The sequence below is a fragment of the Heptranchias perlo genome, unplaced genomic scaffold (assembly GCF_035084215.1).
Source record: "Heptranchias perlo isolate sHepPer1 unplaced genomic scaffold, sHepPer1.hap1 HAP1_SCAFFOLD_263, whole genome shotgun sequence".
In the NCBI taxonomy this organism is placed as follows: domain Eukaryota; kingdom Metazoa; phylum Chordata; class Chondrichthyes; order Hexanchiformes; family Hexanchidae; genus Heptranchias; species Heptranchias perlo.
The window spans coordinates 31993-50467 of record NW_027139275.1 but is presented as its reverse complement, the minus strand read 5'-3'; the positions used below and the strand labels follow the sequence as shown (position 1 = coordinate 50467).

Sequence of the window (18475 nt, the reverse complement as noted above, 5' to 3'; positions counted from 1 at the left end):
CGCAGAGAAATGTGACGTGATACATTTTGAGAGGAAGAAAAATTAGATGAAATGTAAACTAAATAATCAAAGTTTAAAAGTAGAGGAGCAGAGAGACTTAGGGATGGAAGGTTCTAAATAATGCATTGTCTTATTAATTAACAAGTCTGAGAGTCAGCAACTTTAATACCTCATTCAGAAATATATGAGCAAATTCTCTTTCCTGTACTGTACCAGAGTAAACATGCCAGTCCCTCGTGTACACGAGATGATCCCGCTGGATGGAACCTCAGGCACCCTGAGCTTGATCTCAGGTGTCTCCAGTCCTGACTGCCCCTTACATCAGCATCCCGTCACTTTTATACACTGTAGTGATCCATCTCTGTCACTGGAGCTGGAACTTCCCCAGTCTGTGGTTTACTCGGACACGTTGCTTGGTTCCCAGCAGTTATTTATCTTCAGTAGCGTTCTCATGATCACTGAACTACCCTGCTTACTGTTAATTAGACTCATCGAATCAAAGTAATGTATGGCACAGAAAGAGACCATTCGGCCCATCGCGTCTATGCCGGCCGAAAAAGAGCTATCCAGCTTAATCCCACTTTCCAGCTCTTGGCCCATAGCCTTGTAGCTTCCGGCAGTTCAAGTATTCTTCAAATATGATGAGGGTGACTGCCTCAACCACCCTTTCAGGCAGTCAGTTCCAGACCCCCACAACCCTTGGGTGAAATAATTTCTCCTCAGTTTCCCATTAAACCTTCTACCAATCACTTTAAATCTATACCCCTGGTTATTAACCTCTCTGCTAAGAGAAGTGGGTCCTTCCAAACCACGCTGTCTGGGGCCCTCATAATTTTGTTCACCTCAAATAAATCTGCCTTCAGCCTCCTCTGTTCCAAAGAAAACAACCCCAGCCTATCCAGTCTTTCCTCATAGCTAAAATTCTACAGTCCAGGCAACATCCTTGTAAATCTTTCTTGCCTTGTGTATAAAATGTCTGCTATTTGAAAGTCGTGACATTGATCAAAGTCCATGTTACATTTTCTTGCCATTTGTGTCAAGATTTGGAAAAGATCTGCTGCCTGATACTTTAAATATTGCCGACCTTTAACTGTAGCTCACAGTGTCTTAACAGTCACTGTTATCATCAGCCTTTTATGAATTTCCTGGTGCTCCATCTCCTTAACACACTTGCTGATCACAGCATCGTTTCCTTTAAATTGAATCCACTGTGAAAAAATGCACAATTTCAAAGTTCAGCAACGTGTGTAAGATTGGAAGGAGAGTGTGAGAGGAGATAATTGGCTTGGATCAGTGATCTCTTGAGCATTAAGACATTCATTATCTGAAAGAAGCACGGAGATGAGATTTCTGTCTATATTTATCAGTATAGAAAATAAGCAGGGAGTTGAGATCCTTTTGTCTATTCATCCTGCTATCGACAAAATCCTTCGCCTCTCAATGCCCAGCATCTTTCTTTCCAACTCCCTGCTCTCTGCAGGGAAGTCTTGGTTTCATTAATTCTCCATGTTAGCAGCAAACATCTAATTCACCTGGCAGATCTGGCCATGGTTTCTGGTCATAAATCATCCCTTCGTGTTGACACCATGTTTGCAACTCAAGATAAGCTGTTTTATGTTCATGGAATTCATTCCAGCCAGTTTTCTAGATCAATATGTCGAGGAACCAACAAGGGAACAGGCTACTTTAGATCGAGTATTGTGTAATGAAACAGGGTTAATTGGTAATCTTGGAGTAAATGATCCTGTGGGGAAGAATGATCATAATATGGTAGAATTTGATATTGAGTTTGAGAGTGATGTCGTTAAGTCCGAAACTAGGGTCTCAAATTTAAACAAAACCAATTACGTAGTTATGAGGGGTGAGTTGGCTAAGGTAGTTTGGGAAATGAGATTAAAATATGATAATAGATAAGCAATGGCGAACATTTAAAGAAATAATTAAGATTTCCTCAACAAAATTACATTCCCTTGAGGATTAAAAGCTCCACCGGAAAAGTGGTCCAACCTTGGTTAACTGGAGAAATTAATGATAGCATTCGGTTAAAAGAGGCTTACAATGTTGCCAAAAAGAATAGTAAGCCTGAGGATTAGGAGAGTTTGAGAAATCAGCAAAGGATGACCAAGAAATTGATAACATGGGAGAAAATAGAATGAGCGTAAACCAGAAAGAAATATAAGAATGGATTGTAAGAGTTTCTACAAGTATGCATAAAGGAAGAGATTAGCGAAAGTAAACATGGGTCCCTTGGAGACAGAAACAGGAGAATTTATAATGGAGAATAAGGAAATGGCAGAGACGTTAAACAAATATTTTGTATCTGTCGTCACAGTAGAAGACACAAAAATAATACCAGAAGTATTGGGGAACCAAGGTTCTAATGAGAGTGAGGAACCTAAAGCAATTAAGATTGGTAAATAAACAGTACTGGAGAAATTAATGGGACTAAAAGCCGACAAATTCATTGGCCCTGATGGCCGACATCCTAGGGTTTTAGAAGAGGTGGCTGCAGAGAAAGTGGACGCACTGGTTTTATCTTCCAGAGTTCCCATGATTCTAGAAAGGTCCCCATGGATTGGAAGGTACCAAATGTAACCCCGTTATTCAAGAAAGAGGGAGAGAGAGAAAACAGGGAACTACAGGCCCTTTAGCCTGACAATAGTAGTAGGGAAAATGCTCGAATCTATTACTAGGGAGGTGGTAACAGGGCACTTAGAAAATCATAATATGATTAGACACATGCAACTCGCTTTTATGAAAGGGAAATCGTGTTTTGACAACTCTAAGAGGTTTTGAGGGTGTAGATAGCAGGGTAGATAAGGGAGAACCAGTGGATATAGAATATTTGGATTTTTAAAAGGCATTCGATAAGGTGCCACACAAAACGTTGTTAAACAAGATTAGGGTTCATGGGATTGTGGGTAATATATTAACATGGATTGGGGATTGGTTGACGGACAGAAAACAGGAAGTCGGAATAAACAGGTCATTTTGGGGTTGGCAGGTTGTAACTAGTGGGGTGCCGTGAAGATCAGTGCTTGGGCCTCAGATATTTACAATCTATATTAATGACTTAGATGAGGGGACCGAGTGTAATGTATCCAAGTTTGCTGATGAGACAAAACTAGGTGGGAAAGTAAGCTGTGAGGAGGACGCAAAGAGGATGCAAAGTGATACAGACAGGATAAGTGAGTGGGCTACAAGTTGGCAAATGAAGTATAAAGTGGGGAAATGTGAGGTTATTCACTTTGGTCGGAAGAATAGAAAACAGAATATCTTTTAAACGGTGAGAGAGTACGAAATGTTGGTATTCAGAGGGATTTGTGTGTCCTTGTACACGGATCACAGAAAGTTAACATGCAGGTGCAACAAGCAATTAGGAAAGCAAATGGTGTGTTGGCCTTTATTGCGAGGTGGTTGGAGTACAAGGATAAGGAAGTCTTGCTGTAATTATATAGGGCTTTGGTGAGACCGCATCTGGAGTACTGTGTACAGTTTTGATCTCCTTACCTGCGGAACGATACACTTGCCTTAGAGTGGGTGCAACAAAAGTTCACTAGATTGATTCCTGGGACAAGAGTGTTGTCCTGTGAGGAGAGATTGAGCAGAATGGGCCTATATTCTCTGGAGTTTACAATAATGAGGTGATCTCATTGAAATATATAAAATTTTTAGAGGGCTTGACAGTGTAGATGCTGGGATGTTGTTTCCCCGAGCTGGAGAGTCCAGAACTAATGGTTATAATCTCAAGATAAGGGACCGGCCATTTAGTTCAGAGATGAGGAATAATTTCTTCACTGAGATGGTTGTGAACCATTGGAATTCTCCACCCCAGAGGGCTGTGGATGCTGAGCCATTGAATAGATTCAAAACTGAGATGGATTGATTTTTGGACACGAAGGAACTCAAGGGATATGGGGATAGGTCGGGAAAGTGGAGTTGAGGTTGAAGATCAGCGATGACGTTATCAAATGGCGGAGCAGGCTCGAGGGACTGAATGGCCAACTCTTGCTCCTTTCGCTGATGTTGGTCCGCTGGAAAAGCCGAACTTGCCAGCTGTTTTAAAACATTTAGCCTGAACAGGGACTTGAACCCTGGACCCTCAGATCACTACCTGTTTTAAAAGTCTGATGCTCTACCGACTGAGCTATCCAGGCTCGCTGTTGGATTAGTTTCCATCATACAGATTCATGGTGGGACTCAGAATTATCCCTGTCGATGTCGAATTCGGGGGAGCATCTCTTTCATACAATTTTCAGCAACGTGTTGAGGAGAATCCTTGTTTCTGTTGAACATGATGTAAGAATCATGGACAGTGAACTCGTGAGTTTACAATTCTTCTTGTTTGTACAAAATGTCTTGTCATTCGTTCGCAGCAATAAAAAAAAACACTTTACCCAATGGTTCAAAAGCTGAACTTGTTCCACACGGGAGCTGGAAAAGGCCTCTCGACATTTCAGCCGATCAACAATTGAAAGCTGAATAATTTCACCCGTTACACCGTGACACCAGGCAGCAGATTTGCCTCCCGAATTTTCCCTACACGACACTTCAAACCGATGAATCTCTGCTTCACGGAAAGAAGAATTGTGTGTTTGGTTCTTTAGATTTAAAGATGTCGTGCCGGCCGCTTTACCATTTCAGCTCTCGCCAATCGCCCCCTCTCCCTCCTACAAACAAATAAACTCTCACCTGCTATTGCAAGACGGGAGGCCAGAGGAGCCTCAGTGCCCACATGGGGACATGAAGAAGTCGATGTGTTATGGAACCGGTTGTACCTTGAACTCCAGTCAAAATGTTTCGAAGGTTCAACTACTTTAGATGGTGCTGGAGCTCACAACCCCAGCATTTCTCGAGTGTATAATTATTGTAGAAATAACGCGCGCTGACCGATTGCTCCACTGGAGCCGCGCACGGTCTGTGTCCCCAGTGCTCCCATCAAACAGCTTCATCCTCGGTCTCTCAATTATCACTTCCTGATCTTTCCCACACAGAAACCTCCAAACAAGAGGCGATTCGTTAAACATCCGCAGTGACCTTTAAAAGCCGTGGAATCTGAAACAAAACTCCAGACGATAAGAACTTTTAATTATATTATTATTATTAACTTAAGGACAATTATTTTCATGCTACTTTGAGGATTTGGGTAAATTGGGAGCTGAAACTGAGAAACTCTCTCTGGGCTGTCGGTGATTGGAGAGATGGGCGTTATTTCATTTGAAAACCGAGGTTCGGAACTTCCTGATGGAGAAGTGTGAGAGAAGATTGTGGTTAGTGGCAGTTACCGGGGAGATCGAGAGGAGAGGGAGAAAAGTCAAAGTCACAGCTGTGACAGCTCAAGTGCTCTGCTTATCTGTAATATTTAGACAGTAATGTAAAATACAGGAGAAACCAGTTTGGTATCGGTTATTAAAAATACTAAAAGTCCTGGGTTCAAAGGCGGATTTGTGAAGAGGGAACTGATTTAACCGCCAGACCGAAATCATTCCCCATGAATCTGAAGCGTCTTGGGGAAAATGGCAGTGCGAACTGTTCTGTTCGTGTCATGACTTGAAAGACCCTCCAATTCCCGACAGTATCTTTGAACGAGTTGTGCAGTAAAACCGCGATAGAAGCCGCTTTGCACTCGTCAAACGTGTCGGTGATGATATTGGGGGTGATCAGGGTCGATTTCAATTATTTGAAATCTCACCATGTGACCCGGAGATTGACGGCAGAATCGAGTTTTTCCTGTAAGTCCTGAATTGAAGGGAAAGGCGCAACAAGCAGGTCGGAGAAATGAAGAGCAGAAAATGTGGGTGAAACTTGCACGAGTGAAAATCCCTGTATGTTGGAAGACTCAGTCCCCAGTGGTGGAGAGGATTGGGATTTCAAGCTGTCTCACAGCTCACACACACCATTGGCTCATTTAATCACCTTCAACAACTCGAATACATCAACACTTAATCTTCTGTACACGAGGAAATACAAACCTTTTCTCTGCAACTTGTCTGCATAATTTAAACATTTTAGCCCCGGTATCATTCTGGTGAATCTGCACTGCACCCCCTCCAAGGCCAATATATCCTCCCTGAGGTGTGGTGCCCAGAACTGAATGCAGGACTCGAAATGTGGTCTCAGCAGAGTTGATATAACTGGAACAATGCAAAGTACTCATTTAGTACCTCTGCCATGCCCACTGCCTCCGTGGGTAGATCTCCTTTATGGTCCCTAATCGTCCCCGCCCCTCCTCTTACGACCCGTTTATTGTTAACATGTCTGTAGAAGACTTTTTGATTCCCTTTTATGTTTCCCGCTTCATCTTACTCTCTATCTCTCTTATTATCCAGGGAGTTCTGGCTTTAGTTGCCCGACCTTTCTACCTCGTTGGAATGTACCTTCTCTATACCTGAATCATCTTTTTATAAGGCGCCCACTATCCAATTATAGTTTTGCCTGACAATCTTTAATTCCAATTTACCGGGGCCAGATCTGTTCTCATCCCACTGAAATTGACCCTCCTCCAATTGAGTACTTTTACTTTAGAGTGGACAGAGTCCATTTCCATAGCTATTCTAATCCTTATGATACTGATCGCTGCTCCCTAAATGCTCCCCCACTGACACTTGCTCCACTTGGCCCGTGTCATTCCCTTGAACCAAGTCCAGCAATGCCTCCTTCCTCAGTGGGCCAGAAACGTACTGGTCGAGAAAGTTATCCTGAACACATTTCAAAAATTCCTCCCCTTCTTTGCGCCTTATATTATTGTTATCCCAGTCTATATTAGGATAGTTGAAATTCCCGGTTATTACTATTTTATGGCTTTTGCACCTCTCTGTAATTTCCCTGCTAATTTGCTCCTCCATATCCGTCCCACTAGCTGGTGGCCTATAGAATACACCCAGGAGTGTAATCGCATCTCTATTGTTCCTTAACTCGAACTCAGTACCCAGGAGAAATTCCCTCGTTCCTGGGAACTTTGTATTAAACAGATGTTAGCAGCAAAAAGTGTTCGTGGTGGGACTGAGAAATGCTGAAACAGCCAGCACCCTGTGAAACAGAGCTCCAAGTGTCGGTTTAAATAAAGTCCTGAACTGACAGAGCGGCGGACAGATGAGGATTGAATTAAATCCCAATTCACTGAATCTAAACAAGGTTTAAATAAGTGAACCTGTCAGGAGTGGGATTCCTGAGCTTGTGTGTGAGCTGAAACTGGATCGGTCCCGTTCTGTGAAGACTGAATGGCAGGCGGCTCCCAGACAGGGCTCAGGCCGGGACTGGCAGCTCTCCGCTGGTAACGGCTGGATTGGAGAGCGGGGCTCCTGCGGTGTTGCTGCTGCTGCTTCCGCCTCTTCGAGTCCCTGTGGCGGTCGGTACCGATCTCCCTCCTATGGATCCGGCTCCAGGTGGGCGCTGTGGACCTCGTGGCGCAACGGTAGCGCGTCTGACTCCAGATCAGAAGGATGCGTGTTCGAATCACGTCGGGGTCATTGCATTTTCGCAATGTTTCAGTGTCACTCTGTTTTATCGCGGGGCAGTCTTTCAGGGATGGTCTGTTCACTGTGTGTAAAATAATATTTATCACAGAATGAACACACCACAGAAGGAGGCCATTCAACCCATCAATTCCTTACCTGCCTTTTGTAAGACCAATGCCATTGGTCCCATTTCCCGTCCCTTTCCCCGTGGCCCTGCATTTTCCCCTTCAAGTATTTATCAAATTCCTTTTTAAAAGCCACGATTGAATCTGCTTCCACCGCCCTTTCAGGCAGCGCATTCCAGATCATAACCATTCGCTGCGTAAAAAAGATTTTCCTCATGTCGCCTTTGGTTCTTTTGCCAATCACCTCAAATCTGTGTCCTCTGGTTTTCGACACTTTTTAAAAATTCGTTCACGGGATGTGGGCGTCGCTGGCGAGGCCGGCATTTATTGCCCATCCCTAATTGCCCTTGAGAAGGTGGTGGTGAGCCGCCTTCTTGAACCGCTGCAGTCCGTGTGGTGACGGTTCTCCCACAGTGCTGTTAGGAAGGGAGTTCCAGGATTTTGACCCAGCGACAATGAAGGAATGGTGATATATTTCCAAGTCGGGATGGTGTGTGACTTGGAGGGGAACGTGCAGGTGGTGTTGTTCCCATGCGCCTGCTGCCCTTGTCCTTCTAGGTGGTCGAGGTCGCGGGTTTGGGAGGTGCTGTCGAAGAAGCCTTGGCGAGTTGCTGCAGTGCATCCTGTGGATGGTACACACTGCAGACACAGTGCGCCGGTGGTGAAGGGAGTGAATGTTTAGGGTGGTGGATGGGGTGCCAATCAAGCGGGCTGCTTTATCTTGGATGGTGTCGAGCTTCTTGAGTGTTGTTGGAGCTGCACTCATCCAGGCAAGTGGAGAGTATTCCATCACACTCCTGACTTGTGCCTTGTAGATGGTGGAAAGGCTTTGGGGAGTCAGGAGGTGAGTCACTCGCCGCAGAATACCCAGCCTCTGACCTGCTCTCGTAGCCACAGTATTTATATGGCTGGTCCAGTTAAGTTTCTGGTCAATGGTGACCCCCAGGATGTTGATGGTGGGGGATTCGGCGATGGTAATGCCGTTGAATGTCGAGGGGAGGTGGTTAGACTCTCTCTTGTTGGAGATGGTCATTGCCTGGCACTTATCTGGCGCGAATGTTACTTGCCACTTATCAGCCCAAGCCTGGATGTTGTCCAGGTCTTGCTGCATGCGGGCTCGGACTGCTTCATTATCTGAGGGGTTGTGAATGGAACTGAACACTGTGCAGTCATCAGCGAACATCCCCATTTCTGACCTTATGATGGAGGGAAGGTCATTGATGATGCAGCTGAAGATGGTTGGGCCTAGGACACTGCCCTGAGGAACTCCTGCAGCAATGCCCCGGGGCTGAGATGCTTGGCCTCCAACAACCACTACCATCTTCCTTTGTGCTAGGTATGACTCCAGCCACTGGAGAGTTTTCCCCCTGATTCCCATTGACTTCAATTTTACTCGGGCTCCTTGGTGCCACACTCGGTCAAATGCTGCCTTGATGTCAAGGGCAGTCACTCTCACCTCACCTCTGGAATTCAGCTCTTTTGTCCATGTTTGGATCAAGGCTGTAATGAGGTCTGGAGCCGAGTGGTCCTGGCGGAACCCAAACTGAGCATCGGTGAGCAGGTTATTGGTGAGTAAGTGCCGCTTGATAGCACTGTCGACGACACCTTCCATCACTTTGCTGATGATTGAGAGTAGACTGATGGGGCGGTAATTGGCCGGATTGGATTTGTCCTGCTTTTTGTGGACAGGACATACCTGGGCAATTTTCCACATTGTCGGGTGGATGCCAGTGTTGTAGCTGTACTGGAACAGCTTGGCGAGAGGCGCAGCTAGTTCTGGAGCACAAGTCTTCAGCACTACAGCTGGGATGTTGTCGGGGCCCATAGCCTTTGCTGCATCCAGTGCACTCAGCCGTTTCTTGATATCACGTGGAGTGAATCGAATTGGCCGAAGACTGGCTTCCGTGATGGTGGGGATATCGGGAGGAGGCTGAGATGGATTATCCACTCGGCACTTCTGGCTGAAGATGGTTGCAAACGCTTCAGCCTTGTCTTTTGCACTCACGTGCTGGACTCCGCCATCATTGAGAATGGGGATGTTTGCAGAGCCTCCTCCTCCCGTTAGTTGTTTAATTGTCCACCACCATTCACTTCCGCCAATGAGAACAGCTTCTCTTTATTAACTTTATCTGAACCCTTCATGACTTTGAACACTTCTATCAAATCTCCTCTGAACCTTCTTGCTCTGAGGAGAACAACCCCAGCACGGGGTAAATGCGGTCAATTAGCTCCAATATATTTATTTGGGCATTAAACAAAATGTGAAAGACCGGCAAGGCGTTGTGTGAACGGAGCTCACTGCTTTAAGACAATAAATCCAATCACTGCGTGGGCGCTGGGTTAAAATCTCACCACTGATAGAATTTCTGGCAATGTTCATTTTGACCTGTTCACAGAAAACCCGATTCTCGTGCGATGGAGCAGAGGATGTGAAAGAAGCTGAAAGTGGAAGTGCAGATATTAGTTTCATCACAGTGACTGGACACGTTTCCACAGGTAAGGACCTCTCACCTTAATATTATTTCCAGCAGAGTGGGACAGGTGATCAGAGTGACCGGGCTCCAGCGGCGCAATCGGTCAGTGCGCGGTCCTTATCTGACAGTACAGGGTCGGGAAATACCGAGGTTGTTAATTCGAGTCTCACCGAGATCAAACAATCCTTTTGCTTGTGAACATTTCGACCGGAGTTGAAGGTACAATTGGTTTGTTCCAAAATGCATCTACTTATTTGCATTGCCATGTGGTTCCTCCGGTCTGCGCTGTTGCATTCGCAGATGAGATGTTTAATGTCATTCGTTTACAGGAGGGAGGCTGCGGAATTGGAACCAAAAACTATGATTTTGATCCATCCAAAAAAATGGGATTTAACTGCAGTTTTAAACCAGCACCTTCGACCGCTCAGCCAGGATACTTTCCATCCTGCACTTCAGGAGCTAGTTTTACAGGAATAGAATTACTACAAGCAAGAATTCTCCCCCTCCAGCACCAATGCTCACACGGCAGCAGGATGCATGTGTCCAGTGAGAAACCTGTCTGAAGGAACATTCAGTCTGACAGAGCCGGAAGTCCAGCAGATTGACTTTCGGTCTGAGCAGATGATGAGCCTCCTCCTTGAGAGTGTTTCGCCAATCCAGCTCAGAGTGGATTTAGAATCATAAATCCGGGTGTGACTGGAGCCACTTGTGTCAGATGAAGTGTCGGGGGCAGTTTCACATCCTTGACGGACATTAATGACCCTGCTGCAAAATTTCACTTCCCAGCTCCCGATCCGTGAACGAAAACCCAACTCTGGTGGGACTCGAACCCACAACCTTTGAATGTCTCCGCCAACCACGAAATAGAAGTCCAACACGCTATCCATTGCGCCACAGAGTCAGTTATGCAATGTGAGGGAGAGCGGGGATCCTGTGCTGCAGTTGAGGCGGTCAGGCTGCTCCTGCTTCCGCCTCTCACATTCCGAGAGCCGCGGCAGCAGTCTGCACCGATCGCCCTCCAATGGATCCGGCTCCAGCCGCTTGTTGTGGGCCTGGTGCAAGAACAGTCGCGTCTGACTCCACATCAGAAGGCTGCGTGTTTTGAACCAGGTTGAAATCACAGCATTTTCACTGTGGCTCAGGGTCCTGCCGCCGTGTTTACCGATACTCTGCAACTCTCCCTGTGTTTATCTCTCTGTGTCAATCCGTGGGCAGATTCTGAATGAACAATGAAATAAATGAAGGGTTCAGACAATTCTCCCATCTGACACTTAGGAACCAATGAGCGAAACTTTATAATAAGATATTGCTTATTGTGATGCAGCAAAGAAAACATTGCATTTTGAATGTTTTAGGTTCAGTTATGTACAGAAAGAAACTGTGACCACAACAAGCCGCCTTTTAAGTTGATGTCCGGCTCGCTAACATTGCAGCACGAGGTGTCGGCACCGCGCTGATAACCTTCATGTGTATCCGGGCCTTTCAGACACTTCGTGTGACACAAGAGCTTTCCAATCCCCGCCAGCTCCTGGACACCGACACATCCGTCGAAGCAGCATTCACCGGCAGGGCCGATATCGCGCCCCCTTTGCCGGACTTCAGCAAATTTAACGCTGAAAATACAAAACAGGATGGACAGTATCTGGAAAACAGTTAAACTTTCAGTGTTCAGACTTTTGTGAGAACAATAAACAGAACTTTGGGTAGATATTAAGTGGATGTGCAGTAAGAGTGCGCTCTTGTTTTGTAAACTGTGGGAGTGTAGATATGAGTGTGATGTTTTTCTATGAACTATGAATGTGTATATATGAGTGTGATGTTTATATATGAACTGTGGGTGTGTATATATGAGTGTGATGTTTATATATGAACTGTGGGTGTGTATATATGAGTGTGATGTTTATATATGAACTATGAATGTGTATATATGAGTGTGATGTTTATATATGAACTGTGGGTGTGTATATATGAATGTGATGTTTATATATGAACTGTGGGTGTGTATATATGAGTGTGATGTTTATATATGAACTGTGGGTGTGTAAATATGAGTGTGATGTTTATATATGAACTGTGGGTGTGTATATATGAGTGTGATGTTTATATATGAACTGTGGGTGTGTAAATATGAATGCGATGTTTTTATTTGAATTGCGGAATGAACAGGAGGGGCAATTCCGCCTGGAGTTATATATTTTTTGAAGACAATGACATACAGTGAACGTTTCACATGGGGCCGAAATAGCTCAGTTGGGAGAGCGTTAGACTGAAGATCTAAAAGTCCTTGGTTCGATCCCGAGTTTCGGCAGTTTTTGGTTGTTTAGTTTCTTCTTCCTCGCTTCGATTCTCACATTTATTTGCAGTGAAATTTGATCCCCGCCACTGAAGGATTGGGGATTGAATCGAGAGACATCAAGAAATGGAAATATTTCTATCGTCTGTATTTGGTTTTTATTTCTCTGTTACCTTCTGCCTTTTTCTCTTGGTTTTGTCTCTCTCGGTGCCGGGTGACTATTTGATTTGATGCATTTGTCCTGAACTGATGCCTTTTCCCCATCTCGGGGCGGTCAGGCCCGCTCTGTCTGTCTGTTGCTGCTGATGATCATTCATGGGAACAGGCCGCGAGTTAAACGTTTATCTGCAAACCGGAAAAAGACAAATGAAAAGAAAGACGTGTTTCTCCGGCCCAGGGGTAAAGTTACAATGGATGTTATTCAATAAACTGTCCCCGTGAATTTGTCTGTGGACCTGTTTGTAAAGCTTGGATTTAAAAGTTACAAAAACCCGATATAAATAAAGTAAATTACATGAATCGAATCCGTGATCATGATATTACGGTAAACTCGATGCAAATGAACTAACCGGCTGTCCGAACGGCACATTCGGCTGTTTAATTAATTTTTGTACCTGTGCGCTGGTTGGTAGCGGTTTCTGTATGTGGACCAAAAATCTCTCTGCTCCTGCACAGTTCCTAGTTTATCACCATTTAGAAAATACACTGATTGATCTTAGATTTAAAGTGGATGACCTCGCTCTCCCCCACATTGAACTCTATTTGCCGCAGTTTTACACACTCACTTAATTTATCAATTCCCACTTTTCAACTTCCTGCTTCTATCTACATTATTTATTCCGCCACCAGAAGGCTGAGTGTCCAAATCACGGGGTAACAGTTGCTTTTCGAGCTGATCGGATTCTGGATCGTTCCGGAATGAATGTTTTAGCTGCTTTTTCACAATAAACAGAACCTTGTTCTAAAGTCTGCTTCCCTCGTTCCCAAATGTCAGGAAGGCGTCTCATTCTGCCCTCGACTTTTGATCTTGAACTGCGGATGAAACTTTTGCAAAGAGAGATACGAATCCCCAAATCGCTCCACCTGAATCTCAAACGCTTTGGGAAGAATTTCAGTGCAAACAATCAGGAATTTAAAGGCACCTCAATGACCTGCACTTTCTTTGAATGAGTCTTGTTCGCCTTTGCATTCGACGGTGAAATCGCTCTCAGTTTTCGTCTAAATGAACCAGAGTGTGACCGCCTTGTGTCTGTCAGTGTGGAACTGGCGAGATTGGGTTCAGCACGGATCGTTTTCAACTTTTGAAATCTCACCAAGCACCAGAGAAAATAAACGTGGAATCAAACTGTTCCTGTCAGTGATGAATTGAAGTGAATATCGCTCCAAGTAGATCAGGACAACTCGCAGTGCAGCCGCACAGGAGTTCCAAATCCACCCTCTCGCCACTTGGCAATCGCATGAACTAAACTTTACTCTGTCCCAGTATCACCGCGCTGAAATCGACTCTACCACGAGGGGACCGAGTCTTCCACCATACAGGTGTTTAATGGCAAGGTGAGTTTAATGTTCAGAAATAATACAGCACAGATTTTCACTCGTGCAAACTTCACACCCTTTATTTTGGAAAATTAAGCTGATGGTGGAGAGATGTTATATTGATCGCTGCAACCTGAATTTTTAGTTGGTTGAAATAATGGTTCAATAACAGCCTCTCTGTGTCTCTGTGGCGCAATCGGTTCGCGAGTTCGGCTGTTAATTGTAAGGTTGGTGATTCGAGCCCCCCCAGGGACTTACGGGCAGCTTTTACCTCAAGGTGCACTGTCTTGCTTTTTCTGGTTTCGAATGTGTGTTTTGGCTGCTTTGAAAGTGCATGGTTTATATGGCCAGCTGAGCACGGCCGATATTCCACCATTTAACCTGAGATTGGCTTCACGGAAATCAGAATCCTTCTTGACAGACAAGGTCCGAAGGTTGCAGGAGAGCCGCTTCACTCTGACATGGACATTTCTGCAGTGAGTGACACCAGACTGTTTCCACAATGAATGTCACTCCCTTTATTTTGGAAATATAACATTGTATTCACATTCCGAAGGGTTTCAGTTCATTTCCTTTCAAAACTGTGGCAGATGCAATTCAATGTGGGAAAGTGTGAGGCCAGCCACTTTGGGCCTAGAAAAGGTCGATCAGAGTTTTTTTTTATAAATGGTGAGAAGCTGGGAACTGTAAATGAGCAGAAATATTTGGGGGCCCAAATCACGAAAATCTAGTTCACGGGTACAAAAAACTTGAAAAGGCGAATGGAACACAAAGGGGTGAAAGTTATGTTGCAGCTGTACAGAGTTCTGAATAAAACCCATTTAGTGGACTCTTTTCCGCTCTGGGCATTGCACCTCACGGAGGAGAGATTGGCCTTGAAATGGGTATAACCCAGATTCACCATAAAAAAACTGATAGTTGAGAGATGTTGTCTTGGTCGCTGCAACCTAAATTTTTCGCGAGTTAAATCAATCGCTTAATTATGTATCTGTAGCGCAATCAGTTAGCGCGTTCGGCTAGAAAACGGGAAAGTTGATGGTTTTGAGCCCACCCAGGGACGATAGGGAAATGTTTTACTTTAAGATTCATGGTCTCGCATGTCCTGGTTTCTCATGTGTGTTTTGGCTGCAAAAAAAAGTGCACGGTTCAGATGGCCAGCTGAGGACGGCCGATCTTCTACCATTTAATCTATGATTGGATTCACGGAAATCAGAATTCGTCTTGACAGACAAGGTCCGAAGGTTGCAGGAGAGCCGCTTCACTCTGACATGGATATTTCTGCAGTGAGCGACACCTGACTGTTTCCACAATGAATGTCACTCCCTTTATTTTGGAAACGCTAATTGTATTCACATTCCGAAGGGTTTCAGTTATTTTTGGAAGAGATCATTAAAGGATCCTGCAGCACTGCCTCGGATAATAACAACAGTTCTAAGCCGCATTTCAGTCGGGGCAACAAATCATTACATCCATTTATCTGCACACTTAAATCCAAGCATCTGCACCCTTATACCGGAGCATCTGCATCCTTATACCGGAGTATCTGCATCCTTATACCGGAGTATCTGCACCCTTATACCGGAGCATCTGCATCCTTATACCGGAGTATCTGCACCCTTATACCGGAGTTTCTGCACCTTTACACAGGAGCATCTGCACCTTTATACCGGAGTACCTACACACTTACAGCGGAGTATCTGCACCCATATACCGGAGTATCTGCATCCTTATACCGGAGTTTCTGCACCCTTATACCGGAGCATCTGCACCTTTACACAGGAGCATCTGCACCTTTATACCGGAGTACCTGCACACTTACAGCGGAGTATCTGCACCTTTACACCGGAGTATCTGCACCTTTACACCGGAGTATCTGCATCCTTATACCGGAGTATCTGCACCCTTACACAGGAGCATCTGCACCCTTACACCGGAGGATCTGCACCCTTATACCGGTTAATTCAGTAACCGTCCCCAATCACCTTTAACAGCATCTGGAACCCTAAACAAAACCCAACACAGAAGAAATGACCTTTATAACTTTTCACTCATGTTCGGACACATTTTTATTTACTGTACTTTAAGGGAGATTTGGGGAAAGTGGGCGCTGATGCTCAGAAACTCTCCCTCGCGTGTCGCTACTTGGTGCTATTTATTCAGCGGGCTCGTTGGTCTACGGGGACTGATTCTCGCTTCGGGTTTGCTGATTGAAATATGCGAGAGATCCCGGACGAGCCCTCATTTTCCCCACGCCTTTTGATGTTGACCTGCTGTTAAAACTAGCGATTTCGGTGCTCGAAAGTAAAATGTTGTAGCAAAACAGCAACAAGATCATTAATGTTTGTCAAGGAAGGGAAATAATCCCCCACACTTCATCTTACACAAGTGGCTCCACTCCCCCCGAATTTATAATGCTTAATCCACTCTGAGCTGGATTGGTGAAACACTCTCAAGAAGGAGGCTCATCATCTGCTCAACACAAAAGTCAATCTCCTGGACTTCTAGCTCTGTCAGACTGCATGTTCCCTCAGACAGGTTTCCAACTGGACAGAAGCATCCTGCTGCCGTGCGAGCATTGGTGCTTGAGGGTAGAATTCTTGCTTGTAGTAATTCTATTGCTGTAATAGTAGCGCCAGAAGATCGCAAGATGGAAAGTATCGTGGCTGAGCGTTCTAACGCGCTGGTTTAAAGCTCATGCTAAATCCCATAATTTGCAGATGGATCAAAATCATAGTTTGTGGCTCCAATTCCGCAGTCTACCTCCTGTAAAATAATAACACAAAACATCTCATCTGCTATTGCAAAAGCGGAGTCCGGAGGAACCACATGGCAATACAAATAAGTAGATGCATTTTGGAACAAACCAATTGTACCTTCAACTGCGGTCAAAATGTTCACAAGGCAAAAGATTGGTTGATCAAAGTGAGACTCGACGAACAACCTCGGTATTTCCCGACCCTGTTCTGTCAGATAAGGACCGCGCACTGACCGATTGCGCCGCTGGAGCCCGGTCACTCTGATCACCTGTCCCACTCTGCAGGAAAGAATATTAAGGTGAGAGGCCCGAACCTGTGGAAACGTGTCCAGTCACTGTGATGAAAATAATATTTGCACTTTCACTTTCATCTTCTTTCACATCCTCTGCTCCATCGCACGACAATCGGGTTTTCTGTGAACAGGTCAAAATGAACATTGTCAGAAATTCTAACAGCAGTGGGATTCAAACCCACGCCTCCATAGAAATTTGATGGAACACCTTAGACCGCGAGGCCGCGCTATCATAATGTCAGAGTAACGTTCAAAGAGCTGTTCAATGCTCAAATAAATGAACTGAAGCTAATTGACCGCATTTACCCCGTGCTGGGTTGTTCTTCTCAGAGCAGAGAACGTGAAGAGGTGATTTGATCGAAGTGTTCAAAGTCATGAAGGGTTGAGATAAAGTTAATAAAGAGAAGCTGTTCCCATTGGCGGAAGGGTCGAGAACCAGAGGACACAGATTTGAGGTGATTGGTAAAAGAACCAAAGGCGACGTGAGGAAATGCTTTTTTTTATCCGGCGAGTATTTATAACCCGCAATGCGCTGCCTGAAAGGGTGGTGGAAGCAGATTCAATCGTGGCTTTCAAAAAGGAATTTGATAAATAGTTGAAGGGAAAAATTGCAGGGCTACGGAGAAGGAGCGGGAGAATGGGACTAATTGGATTGCTCTTACAATGAACCGGCACGGGCAGGATGGGCCGAATAGCCTCCTTCTGTGCTGTTGTCATTTTATAATTCATATTCTATATAAATTTCTCTATCTCTCCCTGTCTCGGTCTCTTGTGTTGTCCCCTGATGGACTTCTCAGGTTTCCTTGAACGGCAATGCCTGATCGAACCTGCAACACCAGCAGAGAAAGTTAAAGAAAGATTGAGACGGTAGGAAAAGTAAAGGGGCAACCGAGCTGCTGCAGCCAATGTCTACACATTAATGTCTCTTCGCTCACACAGTGAAACAAATCACCAATTTGATTAAAGTATCCTTATGGTAGAGTGTATATTAACACCATGCCGAGACAGACGGCAATCAAATCATAGAATCATACAATCTTAGAAATTTACGCCACAGAAGGAGGCCGTTCTGCCCATCATGTCTGTGCCGTCCGAAAAAAACAGGCATCGAGCCTCATCCCATATTTCAGCGTTTCGTCCGTCGTCTTTTCGGTTCCGGCTCTTCAAATGCATATTCAAGTTCTTTTTAAATGCGATGAGGGTTTCTGCCTCTACCACCCTCTCAGGCAGTGAAATTCCAGACCCCCACCTCCCTCTGGGTGAAACAAATTCTCCTGCGCTCCCCTCCAATCCTTCTACCAATTAAATTAAACCTATGCCCCCTGATTATTGAGCTCTCTGCTAAGGGAAGTAGGTCCTTCCTATCCAATCTATCTCCGCCGGTCATTATTTTATACGCCTCAATTAAATCTCTCCTCAGCCTGCTCGGTTCCAAAGAAAACCACCCCAGCCTATCCAATCTATCCTCATAACTAAAATTCTCCAGTCCTGGAAACATCGTCGTAAATCTCCTCTGTACCTTCTCCAGTGCAATCACATTTT

General features: G+C 45.0%; 1 protein-coding gene and 4 non-coding genes across 5 annotated transcripts in view; 2 read left to right on the top strand and 3 right to left on the bottom strand.

The window, feature by feature from the left end:
• Positions 1 to 18475, bottom strand: part of LOC137310548 (zinc finger protein 271-like) — a 342914-nt gene that overhangs the window by 294547 nt on the left and 29892 nt on the right. The window lies entirely within an intron of this gene.
• On the bottom strand, positions 4073 to 4157 carry trnak-uuu (transfer RNA lysine (anticodon UUU)). Its single transcript is given in 2 exon segments — positions 4073 to 4108; positions 4121 to 4157. It is a non-coding gene; the product is annotated as a tRNA-Lys (tRNA).
• On the top strand, positions 7398 to 7469 carry trnaw-cca (transfer RNA tryptophan (anticodon CCA)). Its single transcript has one exon. It is a non-coding gene; the product is annotated as a tRNA-Trp (tRNA).
• Positions 10866 to 10957, bottom strand: trnar-ucu (transfer RNA arginine (anticodon UCU)). Its single transcript is given in 2 exon segments — positions 10866 to 10901; positions 10921 to 10957. It is a non-coding gene; the product is annotated as a tRNA-Arg (tRNA).
• On the top strand, positions 12292 to 12364 carry trnaf-gaa (transfer RNA phenylalanine (anticodon GAA)). Its single transcript has one exon. It is a non-coding gene; the product is annotated as a tRNA-Phe (tRNA).